At 39.5% G+C, this 21923-nt stretch overlaps 1 long non-coding RNA gene across 2 annotated transcripts; it reads right to left on the bottom strand.

Annotated features, from left to right (window-relative positions):
- Window positions 1–1174: 1174 nt before the first annotated feature.
- LOC133279030 (uncharacterized) lies at window positions 1175–20455 on the bottom strand. Of its 2 annotated transcripts, XR_009746749.1 has the most exons (4): window positions 20380–20455; window positions 17354–17548; window positions 4769–4983; window positions 1175–1385 (listed from the first exon to the last, which is right to left on the bottom strand). It is a non-coding gene; the product is annotated as an uncharacterized LOC133279030 (long non-coding RNA). The 2 variants fall into 2 exon arrangements; XR_009746750.1 differs by lacking the exons at window positions 17354–17548; window positions 20380–20455 and adding an exon at window positions 12733–12925.
- Between the last annotated feature and the right edge of the window lie 1468 nt (window positions 20456–21923).

The raw sequence follows: 21923 nt of genomic DNA, 5'->3' as shown, positions 1-21923 counted from the left end.
TCTTGATTGGTGTTCAGGCTGGCTGGGGTCTTTCCAACAGCTGTAAGTTTGGGAAGAGTTACGTTCTGTTCCTACTGCCCAATCTAACATTCACAGGCAGTAACAAGGAATTTTCTGTTGCTTTCACTGGGAACTGGATAAAAGCGTAAAGGATGCATGTAAGCAATTGTCTGGGCTTTTCAAGAAAGAACCTATAGTTAATGCAATAATTGAGCCAGAGATGGGACAATGTTTAGTTTTACCAGCCCTGACAAGTTGTTTGCATCTTTAATTTGCTCAATCTGTTATTTCTTTTTCAGTAGCTAAACATCTCCATGTAGCAGTAGTCAGAAAATCCAAGCATGTTCCAGGCACTGAATAATTCTAAATATTTTATTTTTCTGTTGTAGGTTTGGTTGTAGCTGAAGAACTAGAATAAGTAGGTGCAGCTCCGCAAGTGGGATATTTCAATTCCTGTAGTGATTTCCCCATCTTTCTGTGAATTCTAACACTTGGGTAAGAGGCCAGCATGGCAGTGGAGAGAACCAAATTGCATTATTGACAGGAAGTATAGGTTTGGATGCAAAAATGAAGCAAAACTATTGCATTCCTAATCCATTTCTCCTACCTCCCTTGGATCACTGTCCTTCATGGTAAGTCTACCAGTCAGACCATCAGGCATTAACAGCTATTGTTTGGTAACTACCAGAAAGCAGGCAAGACCACCAGAATGTTTTAGGACAGGCCAGCAAACATCTTAGGAAAACTGCAACTGCCAATCCTGCCTAGCTTTGTCAGATGATCACAGATAAGCTGTCTACATTTTTTGTATGCTGCTTTTGCAGCTATTGGGCACTTGGAGTTTGGATTTTCTTTGTTCTCAGAAATCTGATTGTGCTTAAAGACAGAAATTTTATTAGCTGCACAGCACTGATGGATATGCATATGGTAACAGCAGGGAATGCTATTAGTAAACATTGACACATATCCTTTGACTTCTGTAGAGTTACTGTCTAGCCCAATTTTCGTCATTGTAACACAGTTTTGCAAATTACCTTGTTTGCTAATTGGCAGGTGCTTGTGTCTGATTTCATGGAAAATCAATAAGAATACTTTCACTGAGTTCCACAGATATTATTTTCAACCTATTCACAATCCAGAAAATCCAGAAAATTCACAGAAAAAACACATGCTGTTTTGCACTGGAGAAGATGATGTCTTGGGACGTTCAGCCTGAGAAGACATGTGTGGATCATGCACTGCACAGGTAGTAGCTGACTTGGTAGAAGCTGCAGGGAGTGCTTGATGGTATTGTTAGAAGTTCAGAGCTGAACTTCTTCAAAAAAGTCCTGTTATTTCAACTGTCCACTATCACAGACATCCAAGGTGTTCCAAAGATTCTCAAACTAATAATGAAGAAAAAGATGGCTTTTGTAAATTCTAGTTTTACAAAACCAGAATCCCTTTATGTGCTAATAATATGACAAAACATGTATTAAAAAAGTGTGAGGATGCTTTGGAATATAAGGAATCCTAGGGCTCATCTTATTAAAAAAAAATAAAATCAAAGCTTCTCTGCAGAAGCCCGCACAATGCTGGAAAAACAATGAAAAAAAAAAGGATTTCTGCAGGACATTTTTTAATTGAATTGGGCCCTTAGTGTGCTGTTTCAACTACTAAACCCTGTGATTAGACACAGTGATTGAGCTGCAGTATAGAAGGATAGCGCTTTAACATGAGATGTAAATCAAATACATGATGCACCTATATCCTGGTTAAGTACCACTGAGGCAAATTTCTCACGCTATCAGGTGCACCTAAGTTTATATCACCATCTCAGGAGGCCATTAAGGTTCCTCAGTTATTGTATTTGCATCAACAAATTATTCCACCCTGAGGGAAAAAATGAATCAGCATGAAAGAACATAGCAGGAAATCTTTACAGCCTTGAGAATCGCATATAGTTATGATGTACAGCCAGCCTACAGAAGACCTGGGGGCAGCTGCTGATACCCTTGTTTCTGCTGCCCATGGAGGTTCATGTGGCTACTTGGCCTGGCACAGGGCAGGTACCCCACCTTCTGGGTTTTGTATGGAATCCTATGGAATCAGCTGAGTTGATTTCCTGCTGAACAGCAATTTATTCAGTAAGTAGCTGCACTGAATTAAATGGGACTACTCATGATATAAGCTACTAATCAAAGCAAGGATTAGCACAGCCTGCCCTTAAATAAGTTGCACTCATTTTGTGTTTCAAGAGTCATCAGTATGCCTTTATAGGGTCTTCATTATTGATTTTTAATATAAATCTAATTGGGAACCTCAGATTCCTTTTGATTTGATCTTTTTTGGCAAAGACTTAAACCCTAAAGGAAACTAGTCACCTCTTTGATGCATGTGCCAAGTTGCAGTCAAACTTCAAAGGGCAAAGGATACATTTTGAATTTCCTTTCAACTTTCCCCCATTGGCCTGGCTGCTACCACATTATGAATTATAAACAATTCTATTTTGCGCTTCTGATTATACTTTGCACTTCATACAGGGATCTCAAAGTGTATTACAAACTTCAATTAAATAGAACAATACCCTGATGAGCTGGATTAGCTATAGAAATGATTTTAACACCCAACAAAGTTTAGCCATTTGGGGGATTGCCGATAGTTCAAGCAAGTCAAGGGAGTTCAAGCAAAAAAAGCGCCTGTGATAAAAAGGGGGTGCCAGCTGGTGAGATATTAATCAACACCTTGCTTGCAGAGTTTTTACCATCATTAGCCTTTTATGAAAAAGGTCACAGTATCAGAAATTCTGAAAGACCAAGAAGACCAAGAACCCAGACTTCAGGAAAAAATTCTTCACTCACTACTTGATGTAGACCGCAGCTGAGCCTTGCTAATAGCAAACAGTAAGTGGCGATCATCCAGGAAAGTAAAAGAAGATGTTTTCTGTGAAGTCATCCAGGCTGTGACTTTAGAAACACTTTTGTAACAACTCTAAGCAGTGACAACAGCCAGAATGGCAGGGGTTTGGATTAGCAGTGGCGAAACCTGTACCCAGATTGGAAGGCGCTCCTGGGGCATCTTCATATAGATATACGTAGGCATATCTTTGAGAAGCCTGTCAAAATCAAAATATCTCTGGAAATACAGGGCTTGAGTCTCACTCACACAAAGGCTGCTGTTTATATAAATGAAGCTCCTCAGGCCTGTTTCTCGTTGCTATTATGGATGACAGTTTCTATCGAGATTCTTTTTTATTCACTTGCCTGAGGTTCTTTAAAGTATAAAATAGCTCCTGTGTCCCTTTGCTGCTTCTTGAGTGTAGACAGGATCTAGTCTGGAGGACTTTTCAGCTGGAGATGCCTGCCTTATGCTTCCAAAAAAAAAAAGCAAATAAGAAAAAACGAAGATATTTTTCACATCCCAGGAAGGTGCGTGCTCTCCTGCCTTGGCCAGGGCTCCCCTGCGAGCTCACCCCAGTACTTCTGGTCAGTGGTTCACAGGAATGAGGAAAGAGTATCACCACATTTTCACTTCTGCTTTCAACTGGTGTTGAGGCTTCAGGTTCAAATGAAGCACTTGCACTTAGCTGCTCACGAAAAGTGTGGTGAGGAATAGAGTATGCAGGAATAGAGCACATAGGACATTTGGGGTTTTCTGTTATTTTCAAGAAGGAAATGGAAGATATATTTTAATTTTTAGAGTGCTTTCGTCTGCAACTTTACACATGTGCAGCAGCACCTGATAACATGGAAGACTGTGCAATCTCTTTGTTGCAATCACAAGCAGGCCCTGCTCCTGTCTGCAATTTATAGTAAAAAATGCTGGGCTAGAGGGTATACCTGTAATGAGCAAAGTACCAAAATATCTTTCTGTAGTGCAGACATGCATACGAGTTTGTTGCCAAATGGCATTGATGCAATCATGATCATGAAGGTTAGAATGCTGCTAAGTAAAATCTGAAATCTTTTAGTCAAGGTTCCCTCTGTTTTATTACTCACCTCATCTTTGGACTAGGAAAAAACACACTGAACCAGCATTAACAAAGATAAAAATATGGTTCTTTTCATTCTAAATTCAGCAGAAGCAGAATGTTATGAAAGACTGGCCTCTCAGGTTGCCCTGAGACTAGCATTAGGCTAATAAGACAATTTGTACTGGCAGATTCATGCCATGACTTCAGTCATTCAAGCTAAATTCAGGGTTACATAAACTCTGCTAACACTAATCTGGTGGAATCTTTTACCCAGAAAAGTGGCTGAAAGGTGGCCAGGAAATGTCAAATGCTTGTCCCTTTCTTTGTCCAAGCAGTTCAAAATAGCTACTGAGAAAAAAGGAATTTGCATTAAAGGAATGAGCTCCCCATGGAAATACCTTTTATTCCATACTGAGAAGGCTTTTTTCCCCCATCAACTGGAAGTATATTAATTTAATTTTTTTTAAAAAGAAACTTTTGAAATAGCAAATATACAGATACAGACCTAGTGAAAGAGAACTACTGTGCTTTAAATTCACACCTTCGTTATTAGCAATAGCATCTTCCTGACTTTGCTTTAGAAAGCCTGCGATTATTATAGTACATAGCCATACTCAGAGATAAGGAAAAAAATAATCTCCCACAAATGTAGCAACAAATGTTCCTGGAATGATAGCCTTAAAACATTTTCATTTCATGCAAAATTTTAAACTACTTGCCTATACACAACAGTATACAAACACATGTCTCTAGCCACAGCCAATTTACCCAGTTGTACACTTAAATTAACAAGACAAAATAATATAGGTTTCTTACTTGTTCTTCAGTCAGCTGCTGAAAATGTTGGTTACATATAGCCCAGAACTCCTTTTTTGATATACTGTAGTATCTTTTGCAGAGTAAATATCTTTAAACTCCTGTGCAATTGTGTTAAAGCCAGCAGTCACTACTTCTTGTATCTGTGAGAAGATGCCTCTCTCTGACAGCTCCCAAGCAGATTAAGGAGGAGTGACTTTTTGCCCTTCCTCAGTCTAGACAAAAAACATACACAGAGAATCACTAATGGATCCACTGAATAAATTATAAATTGTGGTGTGGCATTCAGCCAGTCAAAGAGCCCATGGAGAAGGCGGCCTTCGAGATCCTGCAGGCAGTAAAAACTGCTTCCAGGAATTCTGGCTTGCACCAGAAAAAAGAAAGAGGGCTATGCAAGTAGTTAAGGGGAAAAATAGACTACAAATGTGATCCAGCTGGTGACAGGCCAACAAAAGCACAGGATTCCAAGACTGACCTAAACTTTTACAAGGGTCTAAAAAAATTGGGTGATCATACAAAGAGGGTTATTCTGTTAATACAGAAAAAAGGGAAGTGAGGGCTAACTAGCCCAAATATTCCAAACGTATTCTTCTCATCTGAATAGTCTTTAGCAAGCAGTGGAAATCTCTTTGATTGAAAAGGCACTTCAGTCCTGAGATGAAAGAGAGGGCAATTATGTTCCTTTCCTTTTTAAGTTCTAGGAATATTTATGGCGGTACTTTTTAATCTGGTCATCCACAGTAGGGGTACTACAGCTAAATGATGCAGTTGAAGGCTGCAAAGGCACAGAATGTGTGAGAGAAAAGCAGGGAAAGGGCTGGGTGCAACAGTGTTAATGCTAGCGCAAGGTGTGTGCAAACCCTTTTTTTCAGTGTCTTGATTTCAAATCTAACAGCAGTGTATGTTTTTTAAACTTTACCACTGGAGCTTATTACTGATTAAATTTCCATTATGCATTCTGCACGGGGAAAAGCACACTTTGGGTAAATACAGGAGAAAGTCATATGGCAAGCAGAAATAAAAATGACAAAACACAGTTGGCTGGAAAAAAATGCAGAGTAAAATGCTGCTAGGCTTTGGTATGGACATACCTGAGAATGTCAAAAGCCTAGCCGTGCATGCAAAAGGCTACATTTAATAAAGTTAAATATCAGCAAAGTCTATTCAGCATTTACATTCTACCTCCAGAATTAGCAGTAAACTGCAGTTTTTAAAGTCAAACCAAGTTTTACTTATAAAATTAATCTAAAGAATGGCACAGTGCATAATAATAATAATAATAATAATAGGAAGTTTCAGAATTTTGAAGATGAAACTACTTATTTTCAGGAGTGGAAGCTGGCTTTCCACCCACTGCTCTGCCTAAACTAAATATGTAAAATGTCTTGAAAGCAAAGTTTTCACAAGCACAAGTAGCAGCCAGTTTTACTATAGCTGTGGTAAGATGTCGTGGTAAAACCAACCAAAAAAGAAAATCTGGTTTTGGTTCAGACATTTCTTTACAGCCTGTTAAATGTTACTATCATGTTTTATACCGCCATGTTTAAGCATTTAAGCTTTGCCACTTTCTTGCTCCATGCAATATGAAATACCAAAAAAGAAACAGATGGCTTTTGGTCCTGCACTCCTGTTCCGTTGTCACGTCTCACATGATCATTATAACTGGATGGAAAAGAGAATATGTTTCTTACAGAACTGCAAGAAACCTGCCTCCTAGTCAGAAAAGACTCCACTATCTTCAGATGCAAATAACACTTTCAATATTAACCATGCTTTACATAAAACATACGTGTGGGACAGGCATTGCGGCTGCATTATTACTAAGGGAAGAAATATGAGAAGTGGAATTGTGGCTGCAGAGGCAGAAGCCAGACTGTGCCATAGTCAGGAAATGAAGACTGCCAGGCATAGTCCAGTGCAGGGCGCACCTTCTGCCTGCCTAATATTACTGCAACTAGAAAGCACTGTACTGCTGGTTTTAATTATCCTAATGAAGCCAAAGGCTCAGGGAAAGTCTTACTACCCTGCAACTTTTTAAAGAAACATATTTTGTAAGTGCAAGCTTTCTTAATTTATTTAATTTCAAGAGGTTTTTGTTTATTTCATAAGACCTAATGCTCTTTGATCTTAGAATGGTTAGAGAGCCAATAAAAAAATAAATCACTTGTTCTTCTTGCAAACCACACATTGAAAAACAGGAAAGCTTTTATATTCAGTTATTGTATTACATTCATCTACAACATGCAGTTAGTACATCCAGTGTGTATCTATGACACTATCATCTGCTGTTAAAAGAATCACCTTTAGCTGAAATAATGGAGCTGGAACCTAAAATCTCACACTCTGGACTGGGCATCTGGACATTAAAGTGTTATTTCTTCATTTGAAATTAACTGTATACACAGTGAGGGTACATTTCTTAGCTTTGCTGTGTCTGACTTAACCTCCTGAGTGAAAGGGACCTGGAATGAAGCTGCCTCAGAGCTGTGTAGCACATGCCCTAGCATACACTTACAGATCATTTATAGAAGACTTTCTGTTGTATAGAAAAGTGGTTATTTCTCTTTTAGTGGTTTCCTGATACTTGGTTCCATGTGCTCCACCCATGGAACTCGCATTCAGCTCTGTACGTGTATCACTTTAGTATTCAAGGGCCAGGACTCTGGTCCTGCTTCACAGCTTCTCAGACTACCACATGGCCTCTGAGCAGTACCTGTCCCACGCTGTGGCCAAATGTCAGCTGCTGCCCTAGGCTGTGAAGTCTGGATTACAGGGCTGTCCTGCTCAGCTCTGTACAGGCTTTCTTCCTCTTCCTAACAGAATTTGAGGTGCCCTGGGAGGACCATGTAAATCTACTTTCACCTCCTGCTTTCACCAAGAAAGGGGAGGCATTATTAGGAGGCTTTTCTTATGGGCTACTCTATGTAGCTCGCTTGCTTTTCAAAGCAGGGCTGTATTTTTGTTCTTTAGAAAGTTCTTTCAGAGCCTCATGTCCTTTTCTATAAATGGTATAACTATGCTGATTAGTAATAAAAGAAGGCTCTGCCACCCACACCTGCTTAGTGAAGCTCCATTCCTGCAGCTCCTTCCTGTTTCTGGAAGATTTTTCTATTAAGAGGAATTCTTAATTAGAAAGTAAATCAGTACATCAAGAAAAATTACAGTTTCTCTAGTCCTTCTCCCTGCCTGCCACAAGTCTGACCTCCATCCCTTTCTGTGGAGGCTCAGAGAGAAAAGGTCTTGGGAAATAGCTTACACAAGAAAGCCCTTGTATCTTTCCCTGAAAAAGGGGACATGACCATTTCCCTTTTGGTAGGCAGGAATGACCTTTGCCAGAAGGAATCATCCTTTTGACAGTTTACACAGTTTTAGAGGCTTCTGAGCTTGGCCCATGGGTCTTTATCCTAACAATATATATCTTCAAGTTGTTTTCCATAAATGCTCTTCCCTAAAGATGTGTGGAAGAAGCAGTTAGTTGTCAGAGCATGGACTGGGGTGGAAATGCACTGGTGAATTCCTGGTTATAACCAGTAATAACCAGCCAGCCTGTTCTAGCTCTCAGCACTATAGAAAAGCTTATATTTTATCCCTGGGTTACAAGTAGAACTGTATCCTCATCTGGCAGTGATCAGTCTAGCTCCATTAACCTGAGTGCTGATTTATGCCTGCTGAAGATTTGATAGCTGGTGTGTAACAAGAGCTTGCAACAATAAACCCAATTATAAACAAAATATGAAAACTCCATTGAGGGTCATGCTGTAGTGTACCATTTTCCTTTTGACCAGGTGTTTGCAACAAACAGATTCAAGTTTTGGGGTCACATTTGTAGGATAAAATACCCTTGGTAGTGTTTAGAATACATAATGGTATAAAATGGTTTGACAATATGATTGACACAAGTCAAAGGGGGCCCACATGCCAATCTCTGCCTTGTCTAGAAAAAAAGAAAAGCCACATTCCTCTAAATGTAATTAAAATAACTATTGTATTAAATGAGTATAATATATTAAGCCTAGATAGAACTTATTAAAGAAGCAGTAGCCACAGTGAGACTTCTCTGCTCCTCTGTCTTCCCAACAGTGTTTAGCTCATCAGCAGTACAGCTGATGGTCTAATAGTACTTTCCCTATTTTCCATTTTTCCTTCTTTCCCCTTTTCCTCTACTTTTAGTAAATATAGAGCAAAAGGTTTCCCAAAGAAGAATCTGCCATTTTAAAATTCCATTAGAATCTTTTCTTCACTCGTCATTGAGGAAAGAGTCCAAATCAGATACCCTAGCACAATAAGGGACAGCATGCTATAGTCTTGGGCAGGGCACTGCACAGGAGAGCAGGGCAAGGAAGGTGAATTTTCAAACCAGTTTTGCTATGGATAAAGAGGAACATGGAGTTAAATTATGGTGTAAGGGAAGCTTTAACATTTCTCAGCCTGAAGCAAGTGTAATATTCAGAAATAGATGCAAACATGCAGGCATCCTAGAGGGGATATTTCTCTGGAGCACAGCTGTTCTACATGAGCTCAGACAAAGTTTGTGGCACTGCTGACTGGGAGTAGGGACATAATCAGCAGGCCTGCAATCTTTGATGCTGGTGCAGTGGATCATGACGGATGACAGTCAGTTGTCTGATTGCATCAGTGGCCCAGCACAGGAAGGCCAAGAGGTTCAACATATGAGGACAATGAGTAATGAATAAACCTGTAAAATACCCACTCTCAAGACAAGGAAAAGTACCACCTCTGTAGAGGAGGTCATTATGTAGTCCTGCTGCAATATCACAGGTAGATCGTGGCAGCAAAGTGAACTTCAACTGCCTGAACACAGTGCACAAGGGCTGGCTTAGTAACACTGTTGGATTTAGAAAACAGGGTTGTGGAAAGACCAAGGATGTAACTTTTCTGTTGCATAGGGTTTTTGAGCTCTAAAACTTTATGGTTACAACAGATATACTACAGAGCTGCACTGTGCATTCCATCACTTGCAAACAAATCAGTGCTTGGGGAGCCACAGTGCAGCCACTCTCCATTTGTGGAACTGGCAAGCTGTGTCAGTGCTGTCCCCTCTGTAGATATAAGAATAGTTTCTAAGATCACAAGGAACCTGTTTTTATAAGGAAGGGGTTGTAGCAACTACTGCTGAGAGCAATGTGAAAGAAAGTGGCTTTAGCTCTGTAGAGAGATATATGAACTTGCTATACTTGAGGGGATCCTCTCATGGGTACTGGTCCAAGGAGAAGCAGGATGCTCTCTCTGGCAGGAAGAACACCAAGGATGAACAAACAAGCCTGCAGTTTTTCAGGCAGGTTGATTAGATGGAAGTGGCTGGAAACAAAATGCACTCAGCTGGTGATGAAAGCATTCAGCAGCATGAGACTGCAGAGGAACTCAAAAGAGGAAGTACAAACAAAAATGGAGAATTTAGTTTGAAAACAAAAAGTTCATGATGAAGCTAAATCAAATGCCTGATTTGATACTGAAATGTTCTGCAAATTTTTCTGCAAAGAATCTGATTTCCAAATTTCATAATTTCAGATTAAATCACTTAAAAAAAATACAAAAAAAAAAACAAGAAAAAAACTTTGCTAAATACGTTTCTACTCATTCCCTTTGTCAGCTGAGACACACGTGTCAGCAAACCCCTAGTTAGCTCAGTTTCTGCTCTTAAACAGGTACAAGTGGTAATCTGTCTCTTCTCCTTGCCATCACCTCAACCTGCCTTGCCCTCTTTCTCCTCCCTGCTGGACTTGACAGGTAAAGGTTTACTAAGCTTGCAGCAAATCACTCAGTCGCCTCAGCTCCAGGAAGGCTAAACAACAAATTGTTTGACATTGATTATAATCCATCCTTTCCCCATATATTCCCCCCTACAGGCAGCTGTGCTGATGCTATATGAATATCTTGCTGTTCTAGACCTGACCAGCATGACCTGAACTATTGCTTTTTACACATTCTCTACTTTTTCCCTTTCTGCATCTGAAATAGCTCACAGTGGGGAAGGACCGATAACTACATTTTCTTTTGGGGGAGTCTGATTCCCATCTGTGGCTTTCAGCAGGCCAGAATGCATTAGCCACTTACTTTAATGGAGAAGAGCACCATTCAGGCCTTATTAATCACAAGACTGGCAGGCCAGCCAAAAGTTCACGATGCATATTCCTAGCTCTGGGGTCTGGGCTTTTACAAACATCCTCATAGAGTCCACCTGTGGTTAGTAGCATCCCATCTAAGACAATGTCCTCTCTGTCTCCTTCCTTTGCTCTTCTGCAGTTGGTTAGCAACATCCAAGCTAAGTGCCATAAGTGTGGGATTTTTCTTACTTGAATATTAAGCTGCAGTCATATTGCTTAAAATACTTCGCATCTTTAATTCTATTTTTGTACAGTGGAGCCCTAAAGCTCTATAGAGCCGTATTGCAGTGAACATCCTGCTCATATACAGATGCTGTAGTGTGTATTTTAGAGAGTTAATCAGAATGTAAAGCTCATCAACATATGTCAAAGCCATCAAAAGATCCACATGATGCATAAAACATCCAGAAATAATTTCCACAAGAATTTTTTCATGTCCCCTTATTCAGCTGTTTTCTAGGAAAAATACAACTTAAACCTATGTAGCTTTTGGGTATGTGAATGTTTGCCTCTGTGGTTGTGGGTTTTATTTATGAGGTGCCATTTGAGACAAAAGTCATCCCAGGCTCATACTTTACTAGTTCAGTAAATTTTCCATACTTTAATGATCAAGCTCCATACTTTACTTGTTACTTTTTAATATAGTTCAGTGATCAAATTGTATAGCGTAATGATCAGTTTTCCTAATGTGCCTGGATGAGTTGCATACCTCATTAATTCAGATACATACTTTACAGGCCAAAATTGCAGTGTGTTTGAATGAAGTGAATAATTTAACAACCACCCTTCTCTCGCAACCTGCACAGGAGCCCAGGAATATGTGTGAACCCAGGGTGGGATGAAATTGCAAAGGCGTGGGAAATTTTGGGTTGAACCCAAAATGAAAACATGAGATTTGAGAGCATCTGGAAGCTGAACCAGCACTGTGAACCTGGTTCGTATTTGTTTTGTCTTTTCAAAAATGTTCCCTTGTGGATTAATTTAGGATTTTAATGATGGATTTATCCCTTCTACCTCTAAACCAGCACAGAAAACTGCTCAAGATGAATGCTTGATACTGAAAAAGCAGTACAGGCTCCAGGCCTGTCATGGACCAAGCAACTAATTTTTTTGCTAAGTTGAGTTGGAAGGTATTTGGGGTCTTGGAGGACTAACTGTTAAAGAGACTTCATGTTAAACATACACTCTTGCAGAACTTGATCCTAGGAACTGTGCAGCTTGACAAGTTATTAAGGAGGCTTAGCACCTACTTGGAGGATAAGAAGATGTTACAGCAAACCCTTCCCTAACAAAAGCAGCTACTTATTCTAAAGTTAACACGGAAGCTTCCTGGCAGGTCAATATTACAGCACACAAATACATTCTTAGAATAATTATATAGATATTTTATACAATTGGTCTTTGTGCTGATATGACTCAGTTGAAACTTACTGAATTTGTACCAGCATAAAAGCAAGAAAGGGGGAAATGCTGCATTTTCTAACCTATACAAAGTAATCCACTGTTTCACACTTCAGAACCATGTAATCTATTATATCTGTTAAGACTGCATTTTAATTTTAATAAGCTGAAAATATAAATGTTTAAAAATCCCCCCCAACTATTTTTTAAATAACTATAATTAAATGTAGCCCTGCCACTAAGGACAAAGTAACAGTTGCACTACTATAAATATTAATGCTAAATTTACAGAGAATAAAATCCATTTAAGCACCCTTATAAAATTTTTACTGAAGCTACACTTATAATAAGCACTTTGGTGAAGCTATGCCTATTGGTAACTGACATGTATAGATAAAGTCTCTAACCAGCTACAGAAACCTGTAACACATTACATACATTTGGAGCTGTTCATGGTTCCTCCTCTTTATTCGAAATCTGTGGTCCTTCCTCCTCCTCCTTCTCCTCCCATGAGTCACTCAAGTCCTGCAATTATTTGAAGCCTGACAGACTTGGACCTGGGACATGAAAAGGCTGCAGCAGATCTTACTGGTTTTCCAGTTTCGGCTTTATGACACAAGACTTAATCACCATACAGCTCCATACAGATTTGTTTAGCACAACATTCTATTATTGCCATGGCAATAAAGTGGTAGGCTTTTTATACGGTTTTCCATTGGATGATGATTATTATTTTTCTCATTTTATTTGTGCTTTGAGCATATACTTTTGAAAATGAAACATAGTTACTTCTCAGAATATAAGATGCAAATTAATGTGGGTTTTGGTTTTCGTTTTTTTTTTTTTTTTAATTAGAAGTGGTTTTTATCCAGCTAGCAACCAGCTTTCACATCCTTAGCCAAGTTCAGATATGAGCTGTAAGGTAATATCGTTTGGACTCCTGCACCCTCAGATGTACTTACACCCTCTTGCCACTGGTAAGCCAGACTAAGAGGGGAAAAGCCAGAGGAAAAGGAAGGACTATGAAATTAAAATTGGACAGAGAAGTTTATTTACACTTTTGATAATGCTCCTGGTATTTACAGATACAGTAAGGATTGCTGCACTGATAAAAGGATAAAATTATGGGCTGAAGGATATGTCCCTGCAGTCTGTACCAAGTGAATGACTCCAAGATAGGCACTGTGGACACAAACCTCTGCCACAGAGAAACAGCAACTCCAATTTGAGTTGTTGCAACATGCATATTCAGAGCATCAGAAGACTCTCCATGACTGAAGTCAAGGTTTGCTCTGTACTTGACTGATCTCTGTATTTGACCTTCCTGCTACATCTACACTGCTATTATTATTTGCACCAAGAACCTGGTGGGCTTCCTACTCTACTCATGTTTCTATCCTGCCACTGCCAGTCCATCTAGTCAGTTCAGGGATAACTGGGCATATTTGGATATCTCATGTCCTGCACTGTTCAGCTGGGGCAGTATGGCTGCATACTTTCAGCTTGCCCCATGTACAGACCTAAATCTACCTGAGTGTAAGATATAACTCCTTAGAGCAGTTTGTTGGAGATAAGGGCTTCATGGAGTTTAACAGAAATATGTATGAATTGTGCATGCTTAGTTAGTCAGTTTTTTAAATCTATATTTTAAAGAAATATATTATAGCTTGATAGCTCTTCTTATCTCTGTGAGACGGTTCATATTTTTTAGGAAAACTTTCCAGTCTACTATGAAGTCCTCACAAAAGTAAGGTACTTGAGAAGGTGCCTGAACTGCTGTGTCTGATAATTTAAAACAGAAATGGTCAAGTACTTGCTGAAATTCTAGTGTTTTAATTACTTCAGTACCTTCTTTATCAAATAGAGGAAATGCCTGAGAAGCAAGAATTCAAATTATTTAAGCAAACGTAGACATTTCAGAAGAGAAGTCTTTTTTAGCAACTACTTAGCACTTCACATGGAAATACCTGAGACCCACATGCCCTTTACTTGCAGGTATTTTATACACAGAGAAATAAAACACATTTCTCAGAGCCTTACTTAGTTTGAAGCTTTCCTTTCGTTAAAAATTGAGATGCAATTGTTCAAATAAGACAAAAATAGCCTGTATTTCTGTGCCACATGTAAATATAAATATGGAAATGAACAACAACCTGCAGTAAAAGCAAAAAGGCATTCTAACAAGTACCCAAACTTTTCAGAAAAGGCAGTGGTTAAGACAAGAAAGGAAAGAAACAAAAACAAGAGGACTGCCTTAAATAATTTAAATTAAGGTATTTTTAATTAAGCTCACCTGAGCATGTTCAATTTGCCTTTTGTTCTCCCCTCAGCTCATTGTCCCTGGTGGGACAAGTTTGTTTTCTACTCTGTAAAGAACTGGATAGGCCTTCATTCTTATCAGTTTCACCTCATCCTGAAAGATCACTTGCTCTATTCTTGTCCTTCCTTGCTCAGAACATCCAACCTATTCTTCACAGGGGTTTTCCAAAGGTTTCTCAGGGGAAACAGACTTGGTTTAGCACAGTTGCAGCAGGAGGCATACAAAAGAGTAGTTCAAATAAGTGGCAGAAATACAAACGTCTAGAAAAGGTGTGGGTCATATCCCCTCGTATTCTGCTACTGACTCACTGTGCCCCCTTGTTTTATTCTGCCCCTTATGATGCTGCACATATAAATCACTGATTCCATAAATGAAAAGGAATATTATACCTTTCTAAACTTCAGGTGAAAGTCCTATTAGTTTGCTAATACTATTGCACATTGGTGTAATACAGCAATTTCTGTTTTACCATTAGAACTATTCTAAATAATGGGTTTAAAAATGTGTATTTATTGAACCTGAACTGTGTCTATTGGCAAAACAAAGGCTACCATATCCAAAGGTCATTGGAAAGGAATCCTTTGGATACTAAAGAGGATTCTGTAACTTCTTAACATGAAAGTTTGATCTTTGTGGTGAAACTGCGTGGGAAATTATTATACTGACAGAGACACACCTGAATTCTTAAACTTCAAAGTAGAATGACTTTCATTTATAGAATGTCATGGATGGGATGTGATGTTCTGGGTTATTTTATTCAACTAGCTGGACTCTGGGAACTGTGCTTTCAGGTCTGCCTCTTCCTAACAAATTATAACTTTGTGTCGTTCGAGTCCCCCACCACAGAGATGGCAGCAACTATTACTCAAAAAATAGCTCAGAAGAAAATTGAGAACTTCCTTATTTTTTTCTTGTAGGGGAAATGAGAAAGAGTTCTGCTTTTCCATAGTACCATAGACAAAGCCCTGCTCTCCATGAAGAAAATCCCTTGATCCCTAAAATTATAGTAACTATCAACTGGTATCCTAAAAACTAAATGGACAACTTGTTCATGCTGAAGGCCATTTTTAAATCGTACCCTCAACAGACAAAACTATGACGTTTAAAATTTCCAGGCATCCCTGCCCGTGGCAAATGGGTTGGAAATAGGTATCTTAAGGTCCTTTCCAACCCTAACCATGCTATGATTCCCACGACACCCAGGGATGACAGGACAGATATTATCTTCCGTTACCTGTAGCTAACACTAACCTGGGCTATTGAATTTATCTATTTCTTATTTCAATAACATGGAGCACAGGAAGGCTTCCCCCCCTTCCCCACTTACTGTGAAAAATGTAAAGTGATTATGTAAATATTTCAATATCCTGTTCAACAGTTAATCTATCTGGCCGAAATAGGAATGTGGTTCCAGCAAATTTACAAATTTACAAACATCACAGAAGTCTCCAAATAGTGTGCAAAAACCAGCATCACCCATGGTACTACTATTTTGGGTGTTTGTATATGTGACTTCACTAGTGCCGTCTTTGCTGGAAGCCTGTATTATCTTTAACTGCAGGACAGAGTTTACAGGTTGAGATTTAGGAAATGCAGCCACTGATGGCAGGGAATTTCTACCCCCAGCCACTGTTCCCTTCCCCTCTCCTGTGAAGGCAGCAACTCCCCCATGGCCACACACAACTGATCAGGCTTTTGTCAGGTTGAAGTTCCCTGGCCCAGGCCATTGGGCAGGAAGACAAGCACTGGTTTTGACACAAGGCAGGCAGGAAGACCACATTGTTGGAGATACAGGGGTAGTGAGACCACTTTTGCAGGCACAAGCCTGCCTCTAAATCCATAAGCTTAAACTGGACCTGAAACTGCAAGTGCACATGAGATGGCTCTACAGTTCTTTGCAATAGCAATGTTTCCTTCGAGGTATTTTTGATTCTTCTTTCCTATGCTTGAAAACAATCTTGCTGTGGCATCAAGAATTATTTACTCTAGAGGCTGCTGCATTTCAGTAGACTCCAACACAACAGCCTAAGACTACTTAATATACAGCATTTTTTCATTCAGGGCTTTCAAAATTCTGCAGAGAAGTGGTTATATTTGTTGCTTTCATTTTACAGGTGGGAAAACCAGGAAACTTGCTGCTCGACAGCTAATACACCTTATCTGTCTGTGTCAGAATCAGAAGTGGCCCAGAGCATAAATGCAGACAGCTACAGAGCCCCAGCTGACAGGTGCTAACTTCTGCAGCCACTATAATGCGCTCACATCTGATCGTTTGTCTTTGCCCTCAGTTGCTACATGATCCTTTTGTCTGATAAAACCATAATGCCTGTCTGCAGTAGCACATTATATCTACTTATAATAAGTCTCAGCTTAGGAAACTTAACAGAGCTGTTTGAAAGATGTGGTAATTTACATGCTTGGAACACAACTTAGAGGCAACTGAAAGAGTAAAAGAGGTTTGGGGAATAGATGAAGGTCCTGATAATGTGCTATTCATTTTTCATTTCTAATCCTTACCTTCACAAAATCTCTAGGCATGATTTGATATGCCTGTTTTGTGGAGTTACTACAATACAATCAAGAAGTCTGCAGTTGTCAGAAGATGCTATTTCTACATAGGCTGAGGGTGCTGGTAGCACTCAATTAATAGCAGAAAAGTTTTGAAGTCTTTGTGTTAGTCCCCAGCCAGGCAGGAAAAAATAGACATTAAATAAGATGTGGTGACCACATGAAACTTACCTTGTACAACAAATCATGAGATGATGCAACTATTTCTTTTATCTTAATTAGGGTCTGTTCTAAGCTGAGCACTGCAAAACTTGCAGGTGGTGTATCCTGCTTTTGTCTCTGTTGGTTTTAGATGCTCTGCCATCATCAATTGCACTTAGGAAATCAAAATAAGAGAGCTTGCTGTCATGAATGCTGATTCCTAAGCTAAAGGAAAAACACAGAATGAGGTATCAATGATTTTGAATAATTATCTCACTGTTGTCTGTGCTGATTAATTATTATGAAGTATTATTTGTACTGCAGCAGCACTTCAGGATATGCTTGTGCTGTCAGTGTATAAATCCTGTTAGTTACAACCCAAGTTCTTTCTCAGGTCTAAGACACCAATCCTGTAATTTAAATGCAGCCATACTCTCACATGGAGCTCCAGGCTAATCTCCAGATGCTCAAGAGGAGCCCTGCTTTAGCCTGGACCCAACCTTCCAGTCCATCAGCATTAACTTGGGGGTTTTTAAACACAGCACAGTTCTTTGATCACAATCTGCTGAGGAACTTACCATTCCAAATGTGGCTGGAGGTCACGGTAGGCTCTCAACCTTGCCCTTGAATCTCCTTTTCACGTCACAGTGTAAACAGTCTAACAGACTCTGTTAAGGAGTAGATGTTCGTTGTGCCAAGTCCTGGTATTTTCCCTTGACTTTCTGGGCATTGACTTTACAAAAATACTTCGACTCACAGATGCTGAAGTGCTACCTAAGCCTCCCAATACGTTGTGGTTGTTACAATTCGGACAGAAAGAAGCCAAACCGCATTCTATGTCTGGTAAGCTGTTACCAGACACAAACTAAGACATCCAGTACCACTTCATGGTATGTTTCATGGATGTTCCAGCACAGGTCTATGCTCACTCACAATTTCTTTACCACATGGAGGGAAACCAAACCAGCCTCCATTCAATACTTCTCCTTATGTTTGCGATGGAAAGCCTTTCCTTCCCTCTCACCCATCCACTGTGCCGCATAAGGGGCTGCTACATTTGGCCCATCAGCTGCTGCCACCATTGACCTGTGGCACACAGTGTCCTGGGAGGGTTTCTCCTCTGATAGCTCATGGTCAGGCTGTACCTGGGAGCCCAGCCCACAGGCATTGCAGGCTGCAGTCACAACTTGTTGAATTTCTGCCTGTCAGCTGAAACATCTGCTGGATCAAAGACGCTGGGGAATTTCATGTTCTCTCACACTGGAAATTCAGGGGGCTGCAGAGCCGACTATGGATAGCTCCAGGTAAAAACAGTGAATATATTTTTGCAGCAAATATCAGTGTGGGGAATGATGAGCTCTTGCATATGATTTGGGAAATTGTTTTTGCAAAGGACTTTGTTACCAAACTGTATTATTTTAATTCAAAGATGTTTCACCATAAAAAGACTAGAATTAAGGCAAGTTTCACATATACAGAAAATACAATGTTATTAAAGTTATTCAGGATGAAACACTAAAAGATGAGTAGCACTAACCATTATATGAAAAGCTACTTTCCTCCAATGTCCTGTGACTTGTGACCACTTCATGAGAAGACATCTGGTATATTTTAAACAAGGACTTCAAACTTGCCTAAAGAGCCTGTAGAGTTCATCACCACAAGGGATTCAATAGCAGGGGCTTGCCCTGCTCTTGCTTATAAAGCCAGTATAAAGCTAGTGCAAGTCAGTCTGGGGAATTTTCTATCACTGAACAACAGTGTCTCCAGAGCACAGTATATATTAGGGTTTTTTTTTGATACAGAACCATTGAATCCTGTGGAATTATTCCCGGTTGACCTTAGAGTTACCATCTATGTAGAGGTTTCTAATAGACTTTAATAATTTCACAGTCAATGGCAAGAACTGTAGATTGCTTTCACACATGTACTACATAAACAATTCCTATGCTGCAGGGGAAAGGCTGGACATTTTTAGTCTTGTATTCAGGTTTTATTAGAATTATGGTCAAAGAAAGTCCTAGTAACCCAAGACTTGACAGAGGAGATGGCCCCACTACACAACCTCGATTTTCTTGTTTAAATCTGAGTTACTGTAATGTACTTTTATCATCTGTTTCCACAGTAAATCACTGGGGACCAATGCCTCAGCTACCAATCACCAACATATCCAGTTACAAGAATGCCTAATTAATGGGGAGAGCCAGTAAAACAAAGGAGAAGCTTTATAAAATAGGCTGGAAAATAAATTAACTATAGACCCCATATCTGCTAGTAAGAAAAAAAAATATTCAAGAGCCCTGATTTTGCATCTTGCAGCTGCACAGCACTCCCACATACTACCCGTGTCAAGCTGGCTCCAATATTGGAGACTGTGTGGAAAAGGAAATAATCAACACCATTTCAGCAGAGAAATAAATTGCCAAGTGGGCATTAAAATTTTAGTAATAAAACTAAATGCATATGCTAATCTACTCTGCATTATTTAGAAAAGACTATTTTGGATCAAGAAAGGAATAATCTGCACAAAATTACAATGAATGGAGGTGTTTATCATCAAGAGGTCTTTGAGAAAGAAACAAGCAGCGGATTCTTATTAAGGTTTCAATTCATAAAAAGTTGATCACCCAATTAAAGGTGAACTGTGAAAAGACTTTGCTAATTTTATGTCAGAAAAAGAGTCTGGTCTCATAGGCTCTGGAGAACAAAACCCAGTGCTGCCAGGCATATAACCTTCGGGGGGGCTTTTTGGTGCAAAGAACCACAGTACCTAATGTTAGAGCAGGTCCCTTTTGCTCTTCAGCCTCTACAAAAGATTTTTCTTCTTACTCATGTTAACACAGACAATTAAAAGCATAGTCTTGCATAGCAACAGCATTGGATTATTTGATTATTGCGATTTTATAACCTGAATTAATTCTGATTCTGTGTTGAACAGGATATGTCTCACACACCTGCTCTACTAAATTGAAATTAAATAAATAGAACAAACCAGCAAACACATACAAGTACTCAAAGCATACTTCTTATGTAAGAAGCCATTCCACTCCTGTTACGTGCAGAATTAATCAAGATTTTCCATGCCTGTGCAGTTTGACACATATTGGTATCTCCATCGGTTTTAACAGAGCTTCTTATATTCTTAACACTAAATAGAAGCTTGGTTCTGCCAAGGTTTTGCTATGTGTGACCAAAGAGGTGCTTAGGAGATAATCATACCAACCTGTTTAGAATTCTGTTGAAGTGATTGTGATCAAGGTAATAGTTGAATTTTTGTAGTATCCTGTGCAGGTCACATAGTGTGCCATAGCCATCTCTATTTCTATCTACTTTATGAAAGGCCTTCTTGAAATCTTGGAAGTAATCCCTAAATTCATCCCTGAAAGAGAGCAGATGTTTATTTTAGCTTCTTTGTTAAATCAGGGAAAAAGGATACAAATATACAAAATAGGGGTGGAGGGGCAGAGAAAGAGTTTGAGCTTATTTGTGTGTGATAAGTTTGTATAATTTATTCAAAGACTGCCAAATTGTTCACAAATAAACCTCAAACCCAACTCCCTCCCCCTCCCATTTAATTTGCACATAGAATTGCATGGCTCAAGCGCCTGTTGTAAAGAAATGCTTCTTGGGAGATTAACTGCCCACTCTCCCAGCTCAGAACTGCAGGTGCAACCCATTGCTCTCTCTCTTAAAGTCTGGCCTGAGCAGAGTTACAAAATGTTTAATACAGCCATTAAAATGGTAAAGGTTCAGCTGCTTACTTTCTGCAGTTTGAGGCTCCTGAAACTTTGATGTAGCAAGAACAAGTATTTCAACAAAACCGGTTAGATCTGACCAAAACCTGAACTAGCACAGGGCCTGATCCCTGCCCAAGGGAACAAGTGCAGAGCTTCCGTGGACTCATGGACTTTGGATCAGCACCTTACAAGTAATTGAATTATGTTTCTTATGCATAATTGAATTCAGGCCTATTGTGATTTAGCCCTGGCCCACAGCTAAGTACAAAAATCTTGAGTCTTCTTCCCACTTCATTTTGTCACTTATATTTCACTGACATCAGGGGTCTCTTGATCAAACCTTAGAAACCCAAGCAATACACCTCTTTGCCTCTTGATTCAACCAAGTTTCTCCACGTTGTGGCTCAAGAAGACAAAGCAGGCATAAACATCTCTCATTACTGCATGTCTTCAACTAGCAAAGGGGCCTAAGATTGATGTAAATGAGAATAGTTGTGAATTATGTCTTGATGTAGAGTACCAAGTATACATAAATTATCTACATATATTCATCACTTACAAGATGCTACCCTTATGGCAAAAGTAACAAGTTTGGATCTGGGTTAATACCTACAGCCACACTCCATTTGCTTTGGGATTGCTCTTTCTGACAGCTCTAGGGTTCAGAGTGTGGAGGTTGGGTTCTTTAGAGAGTCAGCATTTGTAGTATAAAAGGCTTATTACAGTGATAGCACAGTTCAACAGTGTAACCCAGATAATCATTCATGATTCATTGCCTCAGCCTCTCATTGAGCCTATCTGTGGATCTAACAGCTCAGACCAGTTCACTTCACTCCCTGTTAAGCCACTATCAATCAGTCAGT

The sequence above is a fragment of the Pezoporus flaviventris genome, unplaced genomic scaffold, assembly GCF_033815535.1.
Source record: "Pezoporus flaviventris isolate CSIRO_AGI_PZ_B2104156 unplaced genomic scaffold, CSIRO_AGI_Pfla_v1 ptg000070l, whole genome shotgun sequence".
NCBI classification, from domain to species: Eukaryota; Metazoa; Chordata; class Aves; order Psittaciformes; family Psittacidae; genus Pezoporus; species Pezoporus flaviventris.
The sequence above is the reverse complement of the archived record's forward strand: the minus strand, read 5'-3'. Positions and strand labels throughout refer to the sequence as shown.